The following is a 27766-nucleotide window of genomic DNA, read 5'->3' as shown; positions in this document are numbered from 1 at the left end:
GCTCTATGAGGGTCTCTATGTGGCAAGGGGGGCTCTATAGGGATGACTATTTGGCAGGGAGGTCTATGGGGGTCTCAATGGCTAATTATATGGCAGGGGGCTCTATGGGAGTCACTATGTGGCAGGGGAGCTCTATGGGGGTCTCAATGGCTCACTATGTGGCAGGGGGGTCTATGGGGGTCTCAATGGCTCACTATGGGGCCGGGGGGTCTATGGGTGTCTCAGTGGCTCACTATATGGCAGGGGGCTCTATGGGGGCACTATGTGGCAGGGGGCTCTATGGGGGTCTCTATGTGGCAGGGGGGGTCTATGGGGGGGGTGTCTGGCTCACTATGTGGCAGGGGAGGCTCTATGGGGGGGTCTCAATGGCTCACTATATGGCAGGGGGCTCTATGGGGGTCACTATGTGGCAGGGGGCTCTATGGGGGTCTCCATGGCTTACTATGTGGCAGGGAGGGTCTATGGGGATCTTAATGGCTCACTATATGGCAGGGGGTTCTATGGGGGTCACTATATGGAAAGGGGTTCTCTATGGCTCACTATGTGGCAGAGGGTCTATGGGGGTCTCAATAGCTCACTATGTGGCAGGGGGCTCTACGGAGGTCACTGTGTGGCAGGGGAGCTCTATGGGGGTCTCAATGGCTCACTATGTGGCAGGGGGCTCTATGGGGGTCACTATGTGGCAGGGGAGGCTCTATGGGGGGGTCTCAATGGCTCACTATATGGCAGGGGGCTCTATGGGGGTCACTATGTGGCAGGGGGGCTCTATGGGGGTCTCCATGGCTCACTATGTAGCAGGGGGCTCTATGGGGGTCTTAATGGCTCACTATATGGCAAGGAGCTCTATAGGGGTCACTATGTGGCAGGGGGGTCTATGGGGGTCTCTGGCTCACTATGTGGCAGGGGGCTCTATGAGGGTCTCTATGTAGCAAGGGGGGCTCTATAGGGGTCACTATTTGGCAGGGGGGTCTATGGGGGTCTCAATGGCTCACTATGGGGCAGGGGGGTCTATGGGGGTCTCAGTGGCTCACTATATGGCAGGGGGCTCTATGGGGTCACTATGTGGCAGGGGGCTCTATGGGGGTCTCTATGTGGCAGGGGGGGTCTATGGGCGGGGTGTCTGGCTCACTATGTGGCAGGGGAGGCTCTATGGGGGGGTCTCAATGGCTCACTATATGGCAGGGGGCTCTATGGGGGTCACAATGTGGCAGGGGGCTCTATGGGGGTCTCCATGGCTTACTATGTGGCAGGGGGGGTCTATGGGGATCTTAATGGCTCACTATATGGCAGGGGGCTTTATGGGGGTCACTATGTGGCAGGGGGCTCTATGGGGGTCTCTGGCTCACTATGTGGCAGAGGGCTCTATGGAGGTCTCAATGGCTCACTATGTGGCAGAGGGGTCTATGGGGGTCTCAATGGCTCACTATATGGCAGGGAGCTCTATTGGGGTCACTATGTGGCAGGGGAGCTCTATGGGGTCTCCATGGCTCACTATGTGGCAGGGGGCTCTTAGGGGCTCACTATGTGGCAGGGGGGGATCTATGGGGGTCTCAATGGCTCACTATATGGCAGAGGGGCTCTCTGGGGGTCACTATGTGGCAGGGGGCTCTATGGGGGTCTTAATGGCTCACTATGTGGCAGAGAGGGATCTATGGGGGGGGTCACTGTGGCATGGGGGTCTATGGGGGTCACTATCTGGCAGGGGGGGCTCTGTGGGAGTCACTATGTGGCAGGGCTCTATGGGGGTCTCCATGGCTCACTATGTGGCAGGGGGGTCTATGGGGGTCTCAATGGCTCCTTATGTGGCAGCGGGGGTCTTTGGGGGTCTCTGGCTCACTATGTGGCAGGGGGCTCTATGAGGGTCTATATGTTGCAAGGGTGGCTCTATAGGTATCACTATTTGGCAGGTGGGTCTATGGGGGTCTCAATGTGGCAGGGGGGGTCTATGGGGGGGGTGTCTGGTTCACTATGTGGCAGGGGAGGCTCTATGGGGGGGTCTCAATGAGTCACTATATGGCAGGGGGCTCTATGGGGGTCACTATATGGCAGGGGGTTCTCTATGGCTCACTATGTGGAAGGGGGGTCTATGGGGGTCTCTATGTGGCAGAGGGTCTATGGGGGTCTCAATAGCTCACTATGTGGCAGGGGGCTCTATGGAGGTCACTCTGTGGCAGGGGAGCTCTATGGGGGTCTCAATGGCTCACTATGTGGCAGGGGGCTCTATGGGGTCACTATGTGGCAGGGGGCTCTATGGGGGTCTCTATGTGGCAGGGGGGGTCTATGGGGGGGGTCTCTGGCTCACTATGGGGCAGGGGGGTTCATGGCGGTCTCAATCGCTCACTATGTGGCAGGGGGGCTCTATGGGGGTCACTATGTGGCAGGGGGCTCTATGGGGGTCTTAATGGATCACTATGTGGCAGAGAGGGATCTATGGGGAGGGTCACTGTGGCATGGGGGTTTATGGGGGTCACTATCTGGCAGGGGGGGCTCTATGGGAGTCACTATGTGGCAGGGCTCTATGGGGGTCTCCATGGCTCACTATGTGGCAGGGGTGTCTATGGGGGTCTCAATGGCTCACTATGTGGCAGGGGTCTCTATGGGGGTCTCAATGGCTCACTATGTGGCAGAGGGGTTCTCTATGGATCACTATGTGGCAGGGGGTTCTCTATGGATCACTATGTGGCAGGAGGAGCTCTATGGGGGGTCTCAATGGCTCACTATGTGGCAGGGGGTTCTCTATGGATCACTATGTGGCAGGGGGTTCTCTATGGATCACTATGTGGCAGGAGGAGCTCTATGAGGGGTCTCAATGGCTCACTATGTGGCAGAGGGGTCTATGGGGGTCTCAATGGCTCACTATATGGCAGGGGGCTCTATTGGGCTCACTATGTGGCGGGGGGGGGGTCTATGGGGGTCTCCATGTTGCAGGGGGGGTCTATGGGAAGGGTGTCTGGCTCACTATGTGGAAGGGGAGGCTCTATGGGGGGGTCTCAATGGCTCACTATATGGCAGGGGGCTCTATGGGGGTCTTAATGGCTCACTATGTGGCAGAGAGGGATCTATGGGGGGGGTCACTGTGGCATGGGGGTCTATGGGGGTCACTATCTGGCAGTGGGGGCTCTATGGGAGTCACTATGTGGCAGGGCTCTATGGGGGTCTCCATGGCTCACTATGTGGCAGGGGGGTCTATGGGGGTCTCAATGGCTCCTTATGTGGCAGCGGGGGTCTTTGGGGGTCCCTGGATCACTATGTGGCAGGGGGCTCTATGGGGATCGCTACGTGGCAGGGGGGCCCTCTGGGGTCACTATTTGGCAGGGGGGCCTATGGGTGGTCTCCATGACTCACTATGTGGCAGGGAGGGTCTATGGGGGTCTTAATGGCTCACTATATGGCAGGGGGCTCTATGGGGGTCACTATGTGGCAGGGGGGCTCTAGGGGGTCTCCATGGCTCACTATGTGGCAGGGGGGGTCTATGGGGGTCTTAATGGCTCACTATATGGCAGGGGGCTCTATGGGGGTCACTATGTGGCAGGGGGCTCTATGGGGGTCTCTAGCTCACTATGTGGCAGAGAGCTCTATGGAGGTCTCAATGGCTCACTATATGGCAGGGGGCTCTATGGGGGTCACTATGTGGCAGGGGGGCTCTATGGGGGTCTCCATGGCTCACTATGTGGCAGGGGGGGTCTATGGGGGTCTTAATGGCTCACTATATGGCAGGGGGCTCTATGGGGGTCACTATGTGGCAGGGGAGCTCTATGGGGGTCTCCATGGCTCACTACGTGGCAGGGGCCTCTTAGGGGCTCACTATGTGGCAGGGGGGGATCTATGGGGTCTCAATGGCTCACTATATGGCAGGGGGGCTCTATGTGAGTCACTATGTGGCAGGGGGCTCTATGGGGGTCTTAATGGCTCACTATGTGGCAGAGAGGGATCTATGGGGGGGGTCACTGTGGCATGGGGGTCTATGGGGGTCACTATCTGGCAGGGGGGGCTCTATGGGAGTCACTATGTGGCAGGTCTCTATGGGGGTCTCCTTGGCTCACTATGTGGCAGGGGGGTCTATGGGGGTCTCAATGACTCACTATGTGGCAGCAAGGGTCTTTGAGGGTCTCTGGGTCACTATGTGGCAGGGGGCTCTATGGGGATCACTACGTGGCAGGGGGACTCTGTGGGGTCACTATTAGGCAGGGGGGCCTATGAGTGGTCTCTGGCTCACTATGTGGCAGGGGAGGCTCTATGGGGGTCTCAATGGCTCACTATGTGGCAGGGGAGCTCTATGGGGGTCTCCATGGCTCACTATGTGGCAGGGGGCTCTCTGGGGGTCACTATGTGGCAGGGGAGGCTCTATGTGGCAGGGGGGGCTCTATGGAGGTCTCAATGGCTCACTATGTGGCAGGGGGGTCTATGGGGGTCTCAATGGCTCACTATATGGCAGGGGGCTCTATAGGGGTCACTATGTGGCAGGGGAGCTCTATGGGGGTCTCCATGGCTCACTATTTGGCAGGGGGCTCTATGGGGGTCACTATGTGGCAGGGGAGGCTCTATGTGGCAGGGGGGGCTCTATGGGGGTCTTAATGGCTCACTATGTGGCAGGGGGCTCTATGGGGGTCACTATGTGGCAGGGGGGTCTATGGGGGTCTCTGGCACACTTTGTGGCAGGAGGCTCTATGAGGGTCTCTATGTGGCAAGGGGGGCTCTATGAAGGTCACTATTTGGCAGGGTGGTTATGGGGGGGTCTCTGGCTCACTATATGGTGGGGGGTTTATGGGGTCACTATGTGGCAGGGGGGCTCTATGGGTGGTCTCTGGCTCACTATATGGCAGGGAGCTCTATGGGGGTCACTTTGTGGTAGGGGGTTCTCTATGGCTCACTATGTGGCAGGGGGGTCTATGGGGGTCTCCATGGCTCACTATGTGGCAGGGGGCTCTATGGGGGCCTCTATGTGGCAGGGGGTCTATGGGGGTCTCAATAGCTAACTATGTGGCAGGGGACTCTATGGGGTCTGAATGGCTCACTATATGGCAGGGGGGTCTATGGGGTCTCAATGGCTCACTATATGGCAGGGGGCTCTATGGGGGTCACTATGTGGCAGAGGAGCTCTATGGGGGTCTCCATGGCTCACTATGTGGCGGGGGGGTCTATGGGGGTCTTAATGGCTCACTATATGGCAGGGGGCTCTATGGGGGTCACTATGTGGCAGGGGAGGCTCTATGGGGGTCTCCATGTCTCACTATGTGGCAGGGGGGGTCTATGGGGGTCTTAATGGCTCACTATATGGCAGATGGCTCTATGGGGGTCACTATGTGGCAGGGGAGGCTCTATGGGGGTCTCCATGGCTCACTATATGGCAGAGGGCTCTATGAGGGTCACTATGTGGCAGGGGAGCTCTATGGGGGTCTCCATGGCTTACTATGTGGCAAGGGGGCTCTCTGGGGGTCACTATGTGGCAGGGGAGGCTCTATATGGCAGGGGGGGCTCTATGGAGGTCTCAATGGCTCACTATGTGGCAGAGGGGTTCTATGGGGGTCTTAATGGCTCACTATATGGCAAGGGGGTCTATGGAGGTCACTATGTGGCAGGGGGCTCTATGATGGTCTCTATGTGGCAAGGGGGGCTCAATGGGGGTCACTATTTGGCAGGGGGGTCTATGGGGGGGGTCTCTGGCTCACTATGTGGTGGGGGGTCTATGGGGTCACTATGTGGCAGGGGGGCTCTATGGGTGGTCTGTGGCTCACTATATGGCAAGGGGCTCTATGGGGGTCACTATGTGGCAGGGGGTTCTCTATGGCTCACTATGTGGCAGGGGGGTCTATGGGGGTCTCCATGGCTCACTATGTGGCAGGGAGGCTCTATGGGGGTCTCTGGCTCACTATGTGGCAGGGGGCTCTATGAGGGTCTCTATGTGGCAAGAGGGGCTCTATAGGGGTCACTATTTGGCAGGGGGGTCTATGGGGGTCTCAATGGCTAACTATATGGCAGGGGGCTCTATGGGAGTCACTATGTGGCAGGGGAGCTCTATGGGGGTCTCAATGGCTCACTATGTGGCAGGGGGGTCTATGGGGGTCTCAATGGCTCACTATGTGGCAGGGGGGTCTATGGGGGTCTCAATGGCTCACTATATGGCAGGGGGCTCTATGGGGGTCACTATGTGGCAGGGGGCACTATGGGGGTCTCCATGGCTTACTATGTGGCAGGGGGGGTCTATGGGGATCTTAATGGCTCACTATATGGCAGGGGGCTCTATGGGGGTCACTATGTGGCAGGGGGCTCTATGGGGGTCTCTGGCTCACTATGTGGCAGAGGGCTCTATGGAGGTCTCAATGGGTCACTATGTGGCAGAGGGGTCTATGGGGGTCTCAATGGCTCACTATATGGCAGGGGGCTCTATAGGGGTCTCTATTTGGCAGGGGAGCTCTATGGGGGTCTCCATGGCTCACTATGTGGCAGGGGGCTCTTAGGGGCTCACTATGTGGCAGGGGGGGATCTATCGGGTCTCAATGGCTCACTATATGGCAGGGGGGCTCTCTGGGGTTCACTATGTGGCAGGGGGCTCTATGGGGGTCTTAATGGCTCACTATGTGGCAGAGAGGGATCTATGGGGGGGGTCACTGTGGCATGGGGGTCTATGAGGTTACTATCTGACAGGGGGGGCTCTATGGGAGTCACTATGTGGCAGGGCTCTATGGGGGTCTCCATGGCTCACTATGTGGCAGGGGGGTCTATGGGGGTCTCAATGGCTCCTTATGTGGCAGCGGGGGTCTTTGGGGGTCTCTGGATCACTATGTGGCAGGAGGCTCTATGGGGGTCACTATGTGGCAGGGGGCTCTATGGGGGTCTCTGGCTCACTATGTGGCAGAGAGCTCTATGGAGGTCTCAATGGCTCACTATGTGGCAGAGGGCTCTATGGAGGTCTCAATGGCTCACTATATGGCAGGGGGCTCTATGGGGGTCACTATGTGGCAGGGGGCCTATATGGGGGTCTCCATGGCTCACTATATGGCAGAGGGCTCTATGGGGGTCACTATGTGGCAGGGGGGCTCTATGGGGGTCTCCATGGCTCACTATGTGGCAGGGGGGTCTATGGGGGTCTTAATGGCTCACTATATGGCAGGGGCCTCTATGGGGGTCACTATGTGGCAGGGGAGCTCTATGGGGGTCTCCATGGCTCACTACGTGGCAGGGGGCTCTTAGGGGCTCACTATGTGGCAGGGGGGGATCTATGGGGTCTCAATGGCTCACTATATGGCACGGGGGCTCTATGGGGGTCGCTATGTGGCAGGGGGCTCTATGGGGGTCTTAATGGCTCACTATGTGGCAGAGAGGGATCTATGGGGGGGGTCACTGTGGCATGGGGGTCTATTGGGGTCACTATCTGGCAGGGGGGGCTCTATGGGAGTCACTATGTGGCAGGGCTCTATGGGAGTCTCCTTGGCTCACTATGTGGCAGGGGGGTCTATGGGGGTCTCAATGGCTCACTATGTGGCAAGGGAGCTCTATGGGGGTCTCCATGGCTCTCTATGTGGCAGGGGGCTCTCTGGGGGTCACTATGTGGCAGGGGAGGCTCTATGTGGCAGGGGGGGCTCTATGGAGGTCTCAATGGCTCACTATGTTGCAGAGGGGTCTATGGGGGTCTCAATCGCTCACTATATGGCAGGGGGCTCTATGGGGGTAACTATGTGGCAGGGGAGCTCTATGGGGGTCTTAATGACTCACTATATGGCAAGGGGCTCTATGGGGGTCACTATGTGGCAGGGGGGTCTATGGGGGTCTCTGGCTCACTATGTGGCAGGGGGCTCTATGAGGGTCTCTATGTGGCAAGGGGGGCTCTATGAAGGTCACTATTTGGCAGGGGGGTCTATGGGGGGGGTCTCTGGCACACTATATGGTGGGGGGTTTATGGGGTCACTCTGTGGCAGGGGGGCACTATGGGTGGTCTCTGGCTCACTATATGGCAGGGGGCTTTATGGGGGTCACTATGTGGCAGGGGGGCTCTATGGGGGTCTCCATGGCTCACTATGTGGCAGAGGGCTCCATGGGGGTCACTATGTGGCTGGGGGGCTCTATGAGGCTCTCCATGGCTCAGTATTTGGCAGGGTGGGTCTATGGGGCGTCACTATGTGGCAGGGGGATCTATGGGGGTCTCAATGGCTCACTATGTTGCAGAGGGGTCTATGGGGGTCTTAATGGCTCACTATTTGGCAGGGGGGTTTATGGGGGAGTCTCAATGGCTCACTATTTGGCAGGAGGGCTCTAAGGGGGTCTCTATGGCAGGAGGTGTCTATGGGGGTCTCAATGGGTCACTATTTGGTAGGGGGGTCTTTGAGGGGGGGTCTCTGGCTCACTATGTGGCAGGGCCGGGCCCTATGGGGTGAGGAAATGGCTCACTCTGTGGCAGGGTGGGGGATGGGAAGGGGGACTCGGTCACTATGTGGCAGGGGAGGGTCTATGGGGGTCTCAATGGCTCACTATGGGGCACGGGGGTCTATGGGGGTCTCTATGGCTCACTATATGGCAGGGGGCTCTATGGAGGTCACTATGTGGCAGGGGGGTCTATGGGGGTCTCAATGGCTCACTATGTGGCAGGGGGGTCTATGGGGGTCTCAATGGCTCAATATTTGGCAGGGGGGTCTATGGGGGGTCACTATGTGGCAGGGGGGCTCTATGGGGGTCTCAATAGCTCACTATGTGGCAGGGTGGGGGATGGGATGGGGTGGGTCACTATTTGGCAACGGAGGGTCTATGGGGGGGGTCTCAATGGCTCACTATTTGACAGGGGGCTCTATGGGGTCTCCATGGCTCAGTATTTGGCAGGGGGGTCTATGGGGGGTCATTTTGTGGCAGGGGAGGGTCTATGGGGGGGTCTCAATGGCTCACTATGTGGCAGGGAGTCTATGGGGGGGGTCTCTGGCTCACTATGTGGAAGGGTGGGGGATGGGAAGGGGGACTGGGTCACTATGTGGCAGGGGAGGGTCTATGGGGGTCTCAATGGCTCACTATATGGCAGAGAGGGATCTATGGGGGGGTCACTGTGGCAGGGGACCCTCTGGGGGTCACTATGTGGCAGGGGGATCTATGGGGATCACTATGTGGCAGGGGAGGCTCTATGGGGTCACTATGTGGCAGGGGAGGGTCTATGGGGGGGGTCTCTGGCTCACTATGTGGCAGTGGGGCTCTATGGGGGTCTCAATGGCTCACTATGTGGCAGGGGGCTCTATGGGGGTCTCTATGTGGCAGGGGAGGTCTATGGGGGGGTCTCTGGCTCCCTATGGGGCAGGGGGGTCTATGGGGGTCTCTATGTGGCAGGGGGGGTCTATGGGGGTCTCAATGGCTCACTATATGGCAGCCGGCTCTATGGGAACCACTATGTGGCAGGTGGAGCTCTATGGGGGTCTCTATGGCTCACTATGTGGCAGGGGGATCTATGGGGGTCTCAGACTCACTATATGGCAGGGGGGCTCTATGGGGGTCACTATGTGGCAGGGGGCTCTATGGGGGTCTCAATAGCTCACTATGTGGCAGGGGGCTCTCTGGGGTTCACTATGTGGCAGGGGAGGCTCTATGTGGCAGGGGAGGCTCTATGGGGGTCTCAATGGCTCACTATGTGGCAGAGGGGTCTATGGGGGTCTCAATGGCTCACTATATGGCAGGGGGCTCTATGAGGGTCATTATGTGGCAGGGGAGCTGTATGGGGGTCTCCATGGCTCACTATGTGGAAGGGGGCTCTATGGGGGTAACTATATGGCAGGGGAGGCTCTATGTGGCAGGGGGGGCTCTATGGGGTCTCAATGGCTCACTATATGGCAAGGGCTCTATGGGGGTCTCAATGGCTCACTATATGGCAGGGGGCTTTATGAGGATCACTATGTGGCAGGGGGCTCTATGGGGTCACTATGTGGCAGGGGGGCTCTATGGGGGTCTCCATGGCTCACTATGCGGCAGGGGGCTCCCTGGGGGTCACTATGTGGCAGGGGAGGCTCTATGGGGATCTCTATGTGGCAGGGGGGGTCTATGGGGGGGGGGTCTCTGGCTCACTATGTGGCAGGGAGGTCTATGGGGGTCTCAATGGCTCACTATTGGGCAGGGAGGTCTATGGGGGTCTCAATGGCTCACTATGTGGCAGGGGAGGCTCTATGGGGGTCTCAATGGCTCACTATTTGGCAGGGGGCTCTATGGGGGTCACTATGTGGCAGGGGAGCTCTATGGGGGTCTCCATGGCTCACTATGTGGCAGGGGGCTCTCTGGGGGTCACTATGCGGCAGGGGAGGCTCTGTGTGGCAGGGGCGGCTCTATGGAGGTCTCCATGGCTCACTATATGGCAGAGGGATCTATGGGGGTCTCAATGGCTCACTATATGGCACGGGGCTCTATGAGGGTCACTATGTGGCAGGGGAGCTCTATGGGGGTCTCCATGGCTCACTATGTGGCAGGGGGCTCTATGGGGGTCACTATGTGGCAGGGGAGCTCTATGGGGGTCTCCATGGCTCACTATGTGGCAGGGGGCTCTCTGAGGGTCACTATGTGGCAGGGGAGGCTCTATGTGGCAGGGGGGGCTCTATGGGGGTCTTAATGGCTCACTATGTGGTAGGGGGTTCTATGGGGGTCTTAATGGCTCACTATGTGGCAAGGGGCTCTATGGAGGTCACTATGTGGCAGGAGGCACTATGAGGGTCTCTATGTGGCAAGGGGGGCTCAATGGGGGTCACTATTTGGCAGGGGGGTCTATGGGGGGGGTCTCTTGCTCACTATGTGGTGGGGGGGTCTATGGGGTCACTATGTGGCAGGGGGGCTCTATGGGTGGTCTCTGGCTAACTATATGGCAGCGGGCTCTATGGGGGTTACTATGTGGCAGGGGGTTCTCTATGGCTCACTATGTGGCAGGGGGTTCTATGGGGGTCTCCCTGGCTCACTATGTGGCAAGGGGCTCTATGGGTGTCTCTATGTGGCAGGGGAGGCTCTATGGGGGTCTCAATGGCTCACTATATGGCAGGGGCGTCTATGGGGTCTAAATGGCTCACTATATGGCAGGGAGCTCTATGGGAGTCACTATGTGGCAGGGGAGCTCTATGGGGGGGTCTCCATGGCTCACTATATGGCAGAGGGCTCTATGGGGGTCTCCATGGCTCACTATATGGCAGGGGGCTCTATGGGGGTCACTATGTGGCAGGGGAGGCTCTATGGGGGTCTCCATGGCTCACTATGTGGCAGGGGGCTCTATGGGGGTCACTATGTGGCAGGGGGACTCTATGGGGGTCTCCATGGCTCACTATATGGCAGAGGGCTCTATGGGGGTCACTATGTGGCAGGGGGACTCTATGGGGGTCTCCATGGCTCACTATGTGGCAGGGGGGCTCTATGGGGGTCTTAATGGCTCACTATATGGCAGGGGGCTCTATGGGAATCACTATGTGGCAGGGGAGCTCTATGGGGGGGTCTCCATGGCTCACTATATGGCAGAGGGCTCTATGGGGATCTCCATGGCTCACTATATGGCAGGGGGCTCTATGGGGGTCACTATGTGGCAGGGGGGCTCTATGGGGGTCTCCATGGCTCACTATATGGCAGATGGCTCTATGGGGGTCACTATGTGGCAGGGGGACTCTATGGGGGTCTCCATGGCTCACTATGTGGCAGGGGGGGTCTATGGGGGTCTTAATGGCTCACTATGTGGCAGGGGGCTCTATGGGGGTCACTATGTGGCAGGGGGCTGTATGGGGGTCTCTGGCTCCCTATGTGGCAGGGGGCTCTATGGGGGTCTCTATGGCTCACTATATGGCAGAGAGCTCTATGGGGGTCACTATGTGGTAGGGGGGCTCTATGGGGGTCTCCATGGCTCACTATATGGCAGAGAGCTCTATGGGGGTCACTATGTGGCAGGGGGGCTCTATGGGGGTCTCAATGGCTCACTATATGGCAGGGGCGTCTATGGGGTCTCAATGGCTCACTATATGGCAGGGAGCTCTATGGGAGTCACTATGTGGCAGGGGAGCTCTATGGGGGGGTCTCCATGGCTCACTATATGGCAGAGGGCTCTATGAGGGTCTCCATGGCTCACTATATGGCAGGGGGCTCTATGGGGGTCACTATGTGGCAGGGGAGGCTCTATGGGGGTCTCCATGGCTCACTATGTGGCAGGGGGCTCTATGGGGGTCACTATGTGGCAGGGGGACTCTATGGGGGTCTCCATGGCTCACTATATGGCAGAGGGCTCTATGGGGGTCACTATGTGGCAGGGGGACTCTATGGGGGTCTCCATGGCTCATTATGTGGCAGGGGGGCTCTATGGGGGTCTTAATGGCTCACTATGTGGCAGAGAGGGATCTATGGGGGGGGTCACTGTGGCATGGGGGTCTATGGGGGTCACTATCTGGCAGGGGGGGCTCTATGGGAGTCACTATGTGGCAGGGGGGCTCTATGGGGGTCTCCATGGCTCACTATGTGGCAGGGGGGTCTATGGGGGTCTCAATGGCTCACTATGTGGCAGGGGGGTCTATGGGGGGGTCTCAATGGCTCACTATGTGGCAGGGGGCTCTATGGGGGTCTCTGGCTCACTATGTGGCAGAGGGCTATATGGAGGTTTCAATGGCTCACTATGTGGCAGAGGGGTCTATGGGGGTCTCAATGGCTCACTATATGGCAGGGGGCTCTATAGGTGTCACTATGTGGCAGGGGAGCTCTATGGGGGTCTCCATGGCTCACTATGTGGCAGGGGACTCTTAGGGGCTCACTATGTGGCAGGGGGGGATCTATGGGGTCTCAATGGCTCACTATATGGCAGGGGGGCTCTATGGGGATCACTATGTGGCAGGGGGCTCTATGGGGGTCACTATGTGGCAGGGGGCTCTATGGGGGTCTTAATGGCTCACTATGTGGCAGAGAGGGATCTATGGGGGGGGGGTCACTGTGGCATGGGGGTCTATGGGGGTCACTATCTGGCAGGGGGGGCTCTATGGGAGTCACTATGTGGCAGGGGGGCTCTATGGGGGTCTCCATGGCTCACTATGTGGCAGGGGGGTCTATGGGGGTCTCAATGGCTCACTATGTGGCAGCGGGGGTCTTTGGGGGGTCTCTGGGTCACTATGTGGCAGGGGGCTCTATGGGGATCACTACGTGGCAGGGGGGCTCTTTGGGGTCACTATTTGGCAGCGGGGCCTATGGGTGGTCTCTGGCTCACTATGTGGCAGGGGAGGCTCTATGGGGGTCTCAATGGCTCACTATGTGGTAGGGGAGGCTTTATGGGGGTCTCAATGGCTCACTATGTGGCAGGGGGCTCTATGGGGGTCACTATGTGGCAGGGGAGCTCTATGGGGGTCTCCATGGCTCACTATGTGGCAGGGGGCTCTCTGGGGGTCACTATGCAGCAGGGGAGGCTCTGTGTGGCAGGGGCGGCTCTATGGAGGTCTCCATGGCTCACTATATGGCAGAGGGGTCTATGGGGGTCTCAATGGCTCACTATATGGCAGGGGGCTCTATGAAGGTCACTATGTGGCAGGGGAGCTCTATGGGGGTCTCCATGGCTCTCTATGTGGCAGGGGGCTGTATGGGGGTCACTATGTGGCAGGGGAGCTCTATGGGGGTCTCCATGGATCACTATGTGGCAGGGGGCTCTCTGAGGGTCACTATATGGCAGGGGAGGCTCTATGTGGCAGGGGGGGCTCTATGGGGGTCTTAATGGCTCACTATATGGCAAGGGGCTCTATGGAGGTCACTATGTGGCAGGGGGCACTATGAGGGTCTCTATGTGGGAAGGGGGGCTAAATGGGGGTCACTATTTGGCAGGGGGGTCTATGGGGGGGGTCTCTGGCTCACTATGTGGTGGGGGTTCTATGGGGTCACTATGTGGCAGGGGGGCTCTATGGGTGGTCTCTGGCTCACTATATGGCAGGGGGCTCTATGGGGGTCACTATGTGGCAGGGGGTTCTCTATGGCTCACTATGTGGCAGGGGGGTCTATGGGGGTCTCCTTGGCTCACTATGTGGCAGGGACGTCTATAGGGTCTCAATGGCTCACTATATGGCAGGGGGGTCTATGGGGTCTCAATGGCTCACTATATGGCAGGGGGCTCTATGGGAGTCACTATGTGGCAGGGGAGCTCTATGGGGGGGTCTCCATGGCTCACTATATGGCAGAGGGCTCTATGGGGGTCTCCATGGCTCACTATATGGCAGGGGGCTCTATGGGGGTCACTATGTGGCAGGGGAGGCTCTATGGGGGTCTCCATGGCTCACTATGTGGCAGGGGGCTCTATGGGGGTCACTACGTTGCTGGGGGACTCTGTGGGGTCACTATTTGGCAGGGGGGGCCTATGGGTGGTCTCTGGCTCACTATGTGGCAGGGGAGGCTCTATGGGGGTCTCAATGGCTCACTACGTTGCAGAGGAGCTCTATGGGGGTCTCAATGGCTAACTATATGGCAGGGGGCTCTATAGGGGTCACTATGTGGCAGGGGAGCTCTATGGGGGTCTCCATGGCTCACTATGTGGCAGGGGGCACTATGGGGGTAACTATGTGGCAGGGGAGCTCTATGGGGGTCTCAATGGCTCACTATATGGCAGGGGGCTCTATGAGGGTCACTATGTGGCAGGGGAGGCTCTATGGGGTCTCAATGGCTCACTATGTGGCAGGGGAGCCTCTATGGGGTCTCAATGGCTAACTATGTGGCAGGGGGCTCTATGGGGGTCACTATGTGGCAGGGGAGCTCTATGGGGGTCTCCATGGCTCACTATATGGCAGGGGGCTCTATGGGAGTCACTATGTGGCAGAGGGCTCTATGGGGGGGTCTCCATGGCTCACTATATGGCAGAGGGCTCTATGGGGGTATCCATGGCTCACTATATGGCAGGGGGTCTATGCGGGTCACTATGTGGCAGGGGAGGCTCTATGGGGGTCTCCATGGCTCACTATGTGGCAGGGGGCTCTATGGGGGTCACTATGTGGCAGGGGGGCTCTATGGGGGTCTCAGTGGCTCACTATATGGCAGAGGGCTCTATGGGGGTCACTATGTGGCAGGGGGGGTCTATGAGAGTCTTAATGGTTCACTATGTGGCAGAGGGGTCTATGGGGGTCTAAATGGCTCACTATATGGCAGGGGGCTCTATAGGGGTCACTATGTGGCAGGGGGGCTCTATGGGGGTCTCAATAGCTCACTATGTGGCAGGGTGGGGGATGGGATGGGGTGGGTCACTATTTGGCAAGGGAGGGTCTATAGGGGGGTCTCAATGGCTCACTATTTTGCAGGGGGCTCTATGGGGTCTCAATGGCTCAGTATTTGGCAGGGGGTCTTTGGGGGATGTCAATGGCTCACTATGTGGCAGGGTGGGGCGGGATGGGTCACTATTTGGCAAGGGAGGGTCTATAGGGAGGGTCTCTGGCTCAGTATTTTGCAGGGGGGTCTATGGGGGTCTCAATGGCTCACTATAGGGCAGGGGGCTCTATGGGAGTCACTATGTGGCAGGGGAGCTCTATGGGGGTCTCAATGGCTCACTATGTGGCAGGGGGCTCTATGGAGGTCACTATGTGGCAGGGGAGGCTCTATGGGGGGGTCTCAATCGCTCACTATATGGCAGGGGGCTCTATGGGGGTCACTATGTGGCAGGGGGCTCTATGGGGGTCTCAATAGTTCACTATGTGGCAGGGGGCTCTATGGGGGTCACTATGTGGCAGGGGAGGCTCTATGGGGGTCTCCATGGCTCACTATGTGGCAGGTGTCTCTATGGGGGTCTCTATGTGGCAGGGGGGGTCTCTGGGGGGGGTATCTGGCTCACTATGTGGCAGGGAGATCTATGGGGGCCTCAATGGCTCACTATGTGGCAGGGAGGTCTATGGGGGTCTCAGACTCACTATATGGCAGGGGTCTCTATGGGGGTCACTATGTGGCAGGAAGGGTCTATGGGGGTCTCAATAGCTCACTATGTGGCAGGGGGCTCTATGGGGGTCTCAATAGCTCACTATGTGGCAGGGGGCTCTATGGGGGTGACTATGTGGCAGGGGAGGCTCTATGGGGGGGTCTCAATGGCTCACTATATGCCAGGGGGCTCTATGGGGGTCACTATGTGGCAGGGGCTCTATGGGGGTCTCAATAGCTCACTATGTGGCAGAGGGCTCTATGGGGTCACTATGTGGCAGGGGCCTCTATGGGGGTCTCTATGTGGCAGGGGGGGTCTATGGGGGGGGTCTCTGGCTCACTATGTGGCAGGGGGGCTCTATGGGGGTCTCAATGGCTCACTATGTGGCAGGGGGGTCTGTGGGGGTCTCAATAGCTCACTATGGGGCAGGGGGGTCTATGGGGGTCTCAATGGCTCACTATATGGCAGGGAGTCTATGGGGGTCTCAATGGCTCACTATATGGCAAGGGGCTCTATGACGGTCACTATGTGGCAGGGGAGCTGTATGGGGGTCTCCATGGCTCACTATGTGGCAGGGGGCTCTATGGGGGTCACTATGTGGCAGGGGAGCTCTATGGGGGTCTCCATGGCTCACTATGTGGCAGGGGGCTCTCTGGGGGTCACTATGTGGCAGGGGTCTCTATGTGGCAGGGGAGGCTCTATGGGGGTCTTAATGGCTCACTATGTGGCAGTGGGTTCTATGGGGGTCTTAATGGCTCATTATATTGCAAGGGGCTCTATGGGGGTCACTATGTGGCAGGGGGGGTCTATGGGGGGGGGTCTCTGGCTCACTATGTGGCAGGGGGGCTCTATGGGGGTCTCAATGGCTCACTATGTGGCAGGGGGTTCTGTGGGGGTCTCAATAGCTCACTATGGGGCAGGGGGGTCTATGGGGGTCTCAATGGCTCACTATATGGCAGGGGGTCTATGGGGGTCTCAATGGCTCACTATATGGCAAGGGGCTCTATGAGGGTCACTATTTGGCAGGGGAGCTCTATGGGGGTCTCCATGGCTCACTATGTGGCAGGGGGCTCTATGGGGGTCACTATGTGGCAGGGGAGCTCTATGGGGGTCTCCATGGCTCACTATGTGGCAGGGGGCTCTCTGGGGGTCACTATGTGGCAGGGGGGCTCTATGTGGCAGGGGGGGCTCTATGGGGGTCTTAATGGCTCACTATGTGGCAGTGGGTTCTATGGGGGTCTTAATGGCTCATTATATTGCAAGGGGCTCTATGGGGGTCACTATGTGGCAGGGGGTTCTATGGGGGTCTCTGGCTCACTATGTGGCAGGGGGCTCTATGAGGGTCTCTATGTGGCAAGGGGGGCTCTATGGGGGTCACTATTTGGCAGGGGGGTCTATGGGGGGGGTCTCTAGCTCACTATGTGGTGGGGGGTCTATGGGGTCACTATGTGGCAGGGGGGCTCTATAGGTGGTCTCTGGCTCACTATATGGCAGGGGGCTCTATGGGGGTCACTATGTGGCAGGGGGTTCTCTATGGCTCACTATGTGACAGGGGGGTCTATGGGGGTCTCCATGGCTCACTATGTGGCAGGGGGCTCTATGAGGGTCTGTATGTGGCAGGGGGTCTATGAGGGTCTCAATAGCTCACTATGTGGCAGGGGGCTCTATGGAGGTCACTATATGGCAGGGGGGTCTATGGGGTCTCAATGGCTCACTATATCGCAGGGGGCTCTATGGGAGTCACTATGTGGCAGGGGAGGCTCTATGGGGGTCTCCATGGCTCACTATGTGGCAGGGGGCTCTATGGGGGTCTCTATGTGGCAGGGGGTCTATGGGGGACTCAATAGCTCACTATATGGCAGGGGGGCTCTATGAAGGTCACTATATGGCAGGGGGGTCTATGGGGTCTCAATGGCTCACTATATGGCAGGGGGCTCTATGGGGGTCACTATGTGGCAGGGGAGCTCTATGGGGGTCTCCTTGGCTCACTATGTGGCAGGGGGCTCTCTGGGGGTCACTATGTGGCAGGGGAGGCTCTATGTGGCAGGGGGGGCTCTATGGGGGTCTTAATGGCTCACTATGTGGCAGGGGGCTCTATGGGGTCATTATGTGACAGGGGTCTATGGGGGTCTCTGGCTCACTATGTGGCAGGGGGGCTCTATGGGTGGTCTCTGGCTCACTATATGGCAGGGGGCTCTTTGGGGGTAACTATGTGGCAGGGGGTTCTCTATGGCTCACTATGTCGCAGGGGGGTCTATGGGGGTCTCCATGGCTCACTATGTGGCAGGGGGCTCTATGGGGGTCTCTATGTGGCAGGGGGTCTATGGGGGTCTCAATAGCTCACTATGTGGCAGGGGGCACTTTGGAGGTCACTATGTGGCAGAGGAGCTCTATGGGGGGGTCTCCATGGCTCACTATATGGCAGAGGGCTCTATGGGGGTCACTATGTGGCAGGGGAGGCTCTATGGGGGTCTCCATGGCTCACTATATGGCAGAGGGCTCTATGAGGGTAACTATGTGGCAGGGGGGCTCTATGGGGGTCTCCATGGCTCACTATGTGGCAGGGGGGGTCTATGGGGGTCTTAATGGCTCACTATATGGCAGGGGGCTATATAGGGGTCACTATGTGGCAGGGGAGCTCTATGGGGGTCTCCATGGCTCACTATGTGGCAGGGGGGGATCTATGGGGTCTCAATGGCTCACTATATGGCAGGGGGCTCTATGGGGGTCTCTATGTGGCAGGGGGCGTCTATGGGGGGGTCTCTGGCTCACTATGGAGCAGGGGGGTCTATGGGGGTCTCTATGTGGCAGGGGGGTCTATGGGGGTCTCAATGGCTCACTATATGGCAGGGGGCTCTATGGGGGTTACTATGTGGCAGGGGAGGCTCTATGGGGGGGTCTCAATGGCTCACTATATGGCAGTGGGCTCTATGGGGGTCACTATGTGGCAGGGGGCTCTATGGGGGTCTCAATAGCTCACTATGTGGCAGGGAGCTCTATGGGGCTCACTATGTGGCGGGGGGGTCTATGGGGGTCTTAATGGCTCACTATGTGGCAGGGGGCTCTTAGGGGCTCACTATGTGGCAGGGGGGGATCTATGGGGTCTCAATGGCTCACTATATGGCAGGGGGGCTCTATAGGGGTCACTATGTGGCAGGGGGCTCTATGGGGGTCTTAATGGCTCACTATGTGGCAGAGAGAGATCTATGGGGGGGTCACTGTGGCAGGGGGGTCTATGGGGGTCACTATCTGGCAGGGGGGTCTATGGGTGTCACTATGTGGCAGGGCTCTATGGGGGTCTCCATGGCTCACTATGTGGCAGGGGGGTCTATGGGGGTCTCAATGGTTCACTATGTGGCAGGGGGCTCTCTGGGGGTCACTATGTGGCAGGGGAGGCTCTATGTGGGAGGGGGGGCTCTATGGAGGTCTCAATGGATCACTATGTGGTAGAGAGGTCTATGGGGGTCTCAATGGCTCACTATGTGGCAGGGGGCTCTATGGGGGTCACTATGTGGCAGGGGAGGCTCTATGTGGCAGGGGGGGCTCTATGGGGGTCTTAATGGCTCACTATTTGGCAGGGTGCCTATGGGTGGTCTCTGACTCACTATGTGGCAGGGGACGCTCTATGGGGGTCTCAATGGCTCACTATGTGGCAGGGGAGGCTCTATGGGGGTCCCAATGGCTCACTATGTGGCAGGGGGCTCTATGGGGGTCACTATGTGGCAGGGGAGCTCTATGGTGGTCTCCATGGCTCACTATGTGGCAGGGGGCTCTCTGGGGGTCACTATGTGGCAGGGGAGGCTCTATGTGGCAGGGGGGGCTCTATGGGGTCTCAATGGCTCACTATGTGGCAGGGGAGGCTCTATGGGGGTCCCAATGGCTCACTATGTGGCAGGGGGCTCTATGGGGGTCACTATGTGGCAGGGGAGCTCTATGGTGGTCTCCATGGCTCACTATGTGGCAGGGGGCTCTCTGGGGGTCACTATGTGGCAGGGGAGGCTCTATGTGGCAGGGGGGGCTCTATGGGGTCTCAATGGCTCACTATAGGGCAAGGGGCTCTATGGGGGTCACTATGTGGCAAGAGCTCTATGGGGGTCTCAATGGCTCACTATATGGCAAGGGGCTCTATGGGGGTCACTATGTGGCAAGAGCTCTATGGGGGTCTCAATGGCTCACTATATGGCAGGGGGCTTTATGAGGGTCACTATGTGGCAGGGGAGGCTCTATGGGGTCTCAATGGCTCACTATATGACGGGGGCTCTATGGGGGTCACTATGTGGCAGGGGGGCTCTATGGGGGTCTCCATGGCTCACTATGTGGCAGGGGGCTCTCTGGGGGTAACTATGTGGCAGGGGAGGCTCTATGGGGGTCTCTATGTGGCAGGGGGGGTCTATGGGGGGGGGTCTCTGGCTCACTATGTGGCAGGGGGGCTCTATGGGGGTCTCAATGGCTCACTATGTGGCAGGGGGGTCTATGGGGGTCTCAATGGCTCACTATGGGGCAGGGGGGTCTATGGGGGTCTCTATGGCTCACTATATGGCAGGGGGTCTATGGGGGTCTCAATGGCTCACTATGTGGCAGATGGCTCTTTGGAGGTCACTATGTGGCAGGGGAGGCTCTATGGGGGTCTCTTTGGCTCACTATATGGCAGGGGGCTCTATGGGAGTCACTATGTGGCAGACGAGCTCTATGGGGGCGTCTCCATGGCTCACTATATGGCAGAGGGCTCTATGGGGGTCTGCATGGCTCACTATATGGCAGGGGGCTCTATGGGGGTCACTATGTGGCAGAGGAGGCTCTATCGGGGTCTCCATGGCTCACTATATGGCAGAGGGCTCTATGGGGGTCACTATGTGGCAGGGGAGGCTCTATGGGGGTCTCCATGGCTCACTATATGGTAGAGGGCTCTATGGGGGTCACTATGTGGCAGGGGGGTCTTAGGGGGATATCTGGCTCACTATGTGGCAGGGGGCTCTATGAGGGTCTCTATGTGGCAAGGGGGGCTCTATAGGGGTCACTATTTGGCAGGGGGGTCTATGGGGGTCTCAATGGCTAACTATATGGCAGGGGGCTCTATGGAAGTCACTATGTGGCAGGGGGGTCTATGGGGGTCTCAATGGCTCACTATGGGGCAGGGGGGTCTATGGGGGTCCCAGTGGCTCACTATATGGCAGGGGGCTCTATGGGGATCACTACGTGGCAGGGGGGCTCTCTGGGGTCACTATTTGGCAGGGGGGCCTATGGGTGGTCTACATGGCTCACTATGTGGCAGGGAGGGTCTATGGGGGTCTTAATGGCTCACTATATGGCAGGGGGCTCTATGGGGATCACTATGTGGCAGGGGGCTCTATGGGGGTCTCTGGCTCACTATGTGGCAGGGGCGGCTCTATGGGGGTCTTAATGGCTCACTATGTGGCAGGGGGTTCTATGGGGGTCTTAATGGCTCACTATATGGCAAGGGGCTCAATGGGGCTCACTATGTGGCAGGGGGCTCTATGAGGGTCTCTATGTGGCAAGGGGGGCTCTATAGGGGTCAGTATTTGGCAGGGGGGTCTATGGGGGTCTCAATGGCTAACTATATGGCAGAGGGCTCTATGGGGGGCACTATGTGGCAGGGGGGCTCTATGGGGGTCTCCATGGCTCACTATGTGGCAGCGGGGGTCTATGGGGGTCTTAATGGCTCACTATATGGCAGGGGGCTCTATGGGGGTCACTATGTGGCAGGGCAGCTCTATGGGGGTCTCCATGGCTCACTACGTGGCAGGGGGCTCTTAGGGGCTCACTATGTGGCAGGGGGGGATCTATGGGGTCTCAATGGCTCACTATATGGCAGGGGGGCTCTATGGGGGTCACTATGTGGAAGGGGGCTCTATGGGGGTCTTAATGGCTCATTATGTGGCGGTGGAGCTCTATGGGGGTCTCCATGGCTCATTATGTGGCAGGGGTGGCTCTATGGGGGTCTCCATGCCTCACTATATGGCAGGGGCGTCTATAGGGTCTCAATGGCTCACTATGTGGCAGGGGGGGTCTATGGGGGTCTTAATGGCTCACTATGTGGCAGGGGGCTCTATGGGGGTCACTATGTGGAAGGGGGCTCTATGGGGGTCTCTGGCTCACTATGTGGCAGGGGGCTCTATGGGGGTCTCCATGGCTCACTATATGGCAGGGGGCTCTATGGGGGTCACTATGTGGCAGGGGAGGCTCTATGGGGGTCTCCAAGGCTCACTATATGGCAGGGGGCTCTATGGGGCTCACTATGTGGCAGGGGGGGATCTATGGGGTCTCAATGGCTCACTATATGGCAGGGGGGCTCTATGGGGGTCACTATGTGGAAGGGGGCTCTATGGTTGTCTCTGGCTCATTATGTGGCGGTGGAGCTCTATGGGGGTCTCCATGGCTCATTATCTGGCAGGGGTGGCTCTATGGGGGTCTCCATGCCTCACTATATGGCAGAGGCGTCTATAGGGTCTCAATGGCTCACTATGTGGCAGGGGGAGTCTATGGGGGTCTTAATAGCTCACTATGTGGCAGGGGGCTCTATGGGGGTCACTATGTGGAAGGGGGCTCTATGGGGGTCTCTGGCTCACTATGTGGCAGGGGGCTCTATGGGGGTCTCCATGGCTCACTATATGGCAGGGGGCTCTATGGGGGTCACTATGTGGCAGGGGAAGCTCTATGGGGGTCCCAATGGCTCACTATGTGGCAGGGGGCTCTATGGGGGTCACTATGTGGCAGGGGAGCTCTATGGTGGTCTCCATGGCTCACTATGTGGCAGGGGGCTCTCTGGGGGTCACTATGTGGCAGGGGAGGCTCTATGTGGCAGGGGGGGCTCTATGGGGTCTCAATGGCTGACTATATGGCAAGGGGCTCGATGGGGGTCACTATGTGGCAGGGGAGGCTCTATGGGGGTCTCTATGTGCCCGGGGGGGTCTATGGGGTGGGGTCTCTAGCTCACTATGTGGCAGGGGGGCTCTATGGGGGTCTCAATGGCTTACTATGTGGCAGGGGGGTCTATGGGGGTCTCAATGGCTCACTCTAGGGCAGGGGGGTGTATGGGGGTCTCAATGGCTCACTATAGGGCAGGGGGCTCTATGGGGGTCACTATGTGGCAGCGGGCTCTATGGGGGTCTCCATGGCTCACTATATGGCAGGGGGCTTTATGACGATTACTATGTGGCAGGGGAGGCTCTATGGGGTCTCAATGGCTCACTATATGGCAGGGGGCTCTATGGGGGTCACTATGTGGCAGGGGGGCTCTATGGGGGTCTCCATGGCTCACTATGTGGCAGGGGGCTCTTTGGGGGTCACTATATGGCAGGGGAGGCTCTATGGGGGTCTCTATGTGGCAGGGGGGGTCTATGGGGGGGGGGTCTCTGGCTCACTAGGTGGCAGGGGGGCTCTATGGGGGTCTCAATGGCTCACTATGTGGCAGGGGGGTCTATGGGGGTCTCAATGGCTCACTATGGGGCAGGGGGGTCTATGGGGGTCTCCATGGCTCACTATATGGCAGGGGCTCTATGGGGGTCCCCATGGCTCACTATATGGCAGGGGGCTCTATGGGGTCACTATGTGGCAGGGGGCTCTATGGGGGTCTCTATGTGGCGGGGGGGTCTATGGGGGGGGTCTCTGGCTCACTATGGGGCAGGGGGGTCTATGGGGGTCTCAATGGCTCACTATGTGGCAGGGGGCTCTCTGGGGGTCACTATGTGGCAGGGGAGGCTCTATGTGGCAGGGGGGGCTCTATGGAGGTCTAAATGGCTCACTATGTGGCAGAGGGGTCTATGGGGGTCTCAATGGCTCACTATATGACAGGGGGCTCTATAGGGGTCACTATGTGGCAGGGGAGCTCTATGGGGTTCTCCATGGCTCACTATGTTGCAGGGGGCTCTATGGGGGTCACTATGTGGCAGGGGAGCTCTATCGGGGTCTCCATGACTCACTATGTGGAAGGGGGCTCTCTGGGGGTCACTATGTGGCAGGGGAGGCTCTATGTGGCAGGGGGGGCTCTATGGGGGTCTTAATGGCTCACTATGTGGCAGGGGGTTCTATGGGGTCTTAATGGTTCACTATATGGCAAGGGGCTCTATTGGGGTCACTATGTGGCAGGGGGGGTCTATGGGGGTCTCTGGCTCACTATGTGGCAGGGGGCTCTATGAGGGTCTCTATGTGGCAAGGGGGGCTCTATGAAGGTCACTATTTGGCAGGGGGGTCTATGGGGGGGGTCTCTGGCTCACTATATGGTGGGGGGTTTATGGGGTCACTATGTGGCAGGGGGGCTCTATGTGTGCTCTCTGGCTCACTATATGGCAGGGGGCTCTATGGGGGTCACTATGTGGCAGGGGGTTCTCTATGGGTCACTATGTGGCAGGGGGGTCTATGGGGGTCTCCATGGCTCACTATGTGGCAGGGGGCTCTATGGGGGTCTCTATGTGGCAGGGGAGCTCTATGGGGGTCTCCATGGCTCACTATGTGGCAGGGGGCTCTCTGGGGCTCACTATGTGGCAGGGGGGGATCTATGGGGTCTCAATGGCTCACTATATCGCAGGGGGGCTCTATGGGGGTCACTATGTGGCAGGGGGCTCTATGGGGGTCTTAATGGCTCACTATGTGGCAGAGAGGGATCTATGGGGGTGGTCACTGTGGCATGGGGGTCTATGGGGGTCACTATCTGGCAGGGGGGGCTCTATGGGAGTCACTATGTGGCAGGGCTCTATGGGGGTCTCCATGGCTCACTATGTGGCAGGGGGGTCTATGGGGGTCTCAATGGCTCACTATGTTGCAGGGGGTCTATGGGCGTCTCAATGGCTCACTATATGGCAGGGGGCTCTATGGGGTCACTATGTGGCAGGGGGAGGCTCTATGGGGGTCTCTCTGGCTCACTATGTGGCAGGGGGATCTATGGGGGCCTCAATGGCTCACTATGTGGCAGGGAGGTCTATGGGGGTCGCAGACTCACTATATGGCAGGGGGCTCTATGGGGGTCACTATGTGGCAGGGGGGCTCTATGGGGGTCTCTATGGCTCACTATATGGCAGAGGGCTCTATGGGCGTCACTATGTGGCAGGGGGGGTCTATGGGGGTCTTAATGGCTCACTATATGGCAGGGGGCTCTATGGGGGTCACTATGTGACAGGGGGCTCTATGGGGGTCTCTGGCTCACTATGTGGCAGAGGGCTCTATGGAGGTCTCAATGGCTCACTATGTGGCAGAGGGGTCTATGGGGGTCTCAATGGCTCACTATATGGCAGGGGGCTCTATAGGGGTCACTATGTGGCAGGGGGCTCTATGGGGATCACTATGTGGCAGGGGGCTCTATGGGGGTCACTATGTGGCAGGGGGCTCTATGGGGGTCTTAATGGCTCACTATGTGGCAGAGAGGGATCTATGGGGAGGTCACTGTGGCATGGGGGTCTATGGGGATCACTATCTGGCAGGGGGGGCTCTATGGGAGTCACTATGTGGCAGGGCTCTATGGGGGTCTCCATGGCTCACTATGTGGCAGGGGGGTCTATGGGGGTCTCAATGGCTCACTATGTGGCAGCGAGGGTCTTTGGGGGTCTCTGGGTCACTATGTGGCAGGGGGCTCTATGGGGATCACTACGTGGCCGGGGGGCTCTCTGGGGTCACTATTTGGCAGGGGGGCCTATGGGTGGTCTCTGGCTCACTATGTGGCAGGGGAGGCTCTATGGGGGTCTCAATGGCTAACTATGTGGCAGGGGGCTCTATGGTGGTCACTATGTGGCAGGGGAGCTCTATGGGGGTCTCCATGGCTCACTATGTGGCAGGGGGCTCTATGGGGGTCACTATGTGGCAGGGGAGCTCTATGGAGGTCTCCATGGCTCACTATGTGGCACGGGGCTCTATGGGGGTCACTATGTAGCAGGGGAGCTGTATGGGGGTCTCCTTGCCTCACTATGTGGCAGGGGGCTCTCTGGGGGTCACTATGTGGAAGGGGAGGCTCTATGTGGCAGGGGGGTCTCTATGGGGGTCTCAATGGCTCACTATATGGCAGGGGGCTCTATGGGAGTCACTATGTGGCAGGGGAACTCTATGGCGGGGTCTCCATGGCTCACTATATGGTAGAGGGCTCTATGGGGGTCTTCATTGCCCAGTATATGGCAGGGGGCTCTATGGGGGTCACTATGTGGCAGGGGAGGCTCTATGGGGGTCTCCATGGCTCACTATGTGGCAGGGGGCTCTATGGGGGTCACTATGTGGCAGGGGGGCTCTATGGGGGTCTCAATGGCTCACTATATGGCAGGGGGCTCTATAGGGGTCACTATGTGGCAGGGGAGCTCTATGGACGTCTCCATGGCTCACTATGTGGCAGGGGGCTCTTAGGGGCTCACTATGTGGCAGGGGGGGATCTATGGGGTCTCAATGGCTCACTATATGGCAGGGGGGCTCTATGGGGATCACTATGTGGCAGGGGACTCTATGGGGGTCACTATGTGGCAGGGGGCTCTATGGGGGTCTTAATGGCTCACTATGTGGCAGAGAGGGATCTATGGGGGGGTCACTGTGGCATGGGGGTCTATGGGGGTCACTATCTGGCAGGGGGGGCTCTATGGGAGTCACTATGTGGCAGGGCTCTATGGGGGTCTCCATGGCTCACTATGTGGCAGGGGGGTCTATGGGGGTCTCTATGGCTCACTATGTGGCAGCGGAAGTCTTTGGGGGTCTCTGGGTCACTATGTGGCAGGGGGCTCTATGGGGATCACTACGTGGCAGGGGGGCTCTCTGAGGTCACTATTTGGCAGGGGGGCCTATGGGTGGTCTCTGGCTCACTATGTGGCAGGGGAGGCTCTATGGGGGTCTCAATGGCTCACTATGTGGCAGGGGAGGCTCTATGGGGGTATCAATGGCTCACTATGTGGCAGGGGGCTCTATGGGGGTCACTATGTGGCAGGGGAGGCTCTATGTGGCAGTGGGGGCTCTATGGGGGTCTTAATGGCTCACTATGTGGCAGGGGGTTCTATGGGGGTCTTAATGGCTAACTATATGGCAAGGGGCTCTATGGAGGTCACTATGTGGCAGGGGGCTCTATGAGGGTCTCTATGTGGCAAGGGGGGCTCAATGGGGCTCACTATTTGGCAGGGGGGTCTATGGGGGGGGTCTCTGGCTCACTATGTGGTGGGGGGTCTATGGGATCACTATGTGGCTGGGGGGCTCTATGGGTGGTCTCTGGCTCACTATATGGCAGGGGGCTCTATGGGGGTCACTATGTGGCAGGGGGTTCTCTATGGCTCACTATGTGGCAGGGGGGTCTATGGGGGTCTCCCTGGCTCACTATGTGGCAGGGGGCTCTATGGGGGTCTCTATGTGGCAGTGGGTCAATGGGGGTCTGAATAGCTCACTATGTGGCAGGGGGCTCTATGGAGGTCACTATGTGGCAGGGGAGGCTCTATGGGCGTCTCATTGGCTCACTATATGGCAGGGGCGTCTATAGGGTCTCAATGGCTCACTATGTGGCAGGGGGGGTCTATGGGTGTCTCTGGCTCACTATGTGGCAAGGGGCTCTATAGGGGTCACTATGTTGCAGGGGGGGCTCTATGGAGGTCTCAATGGCTCACTATTTTGCAGAGGGGTCTATGGGGGTCTCAATGGCTCACTATATGGCAGGGGGCTCTATAGGGGTCACTATGTGGCAGGGGAGCTCTATGGGGGTCTCCGTGGCTCACTATGTGGCAGGGGGCTCACTATGTGGCAGGGGGGATCTATCGGGTCTCAATGGCTCACTATATGGCAGGGGGGCTCTATGGGGATAACTATGTGGCAGGGGGCTCTATGGGGGTCACTATGTGGCAGGGGGCTCTATGGGGGTCTTAATGGCTCACTATGTGGCAGAGAGGGATCTATGGGGGGGGTCACTGTGGCATGGGGGTCTATGGGGATCACTATCTGGCAGGGGGGGCTCTATGGGAG

This window comes from Colius striatus, chromosome 19, assembly GCF_028858725.1.
Source record: "Colius striatus isolate bColStr4 chromosome 19, bColStr4.1.hap1, whole genome shotgun sequence".
In the NCBI taxonomy this organism is placed as follows: Eukaryota; Metazoa; Chordata; class Aves; order Coliiformes; family Coliidae; genus Colius; species Colius striatus.
Note: the sequence above shows the minus strand (reverse complement) of the source record.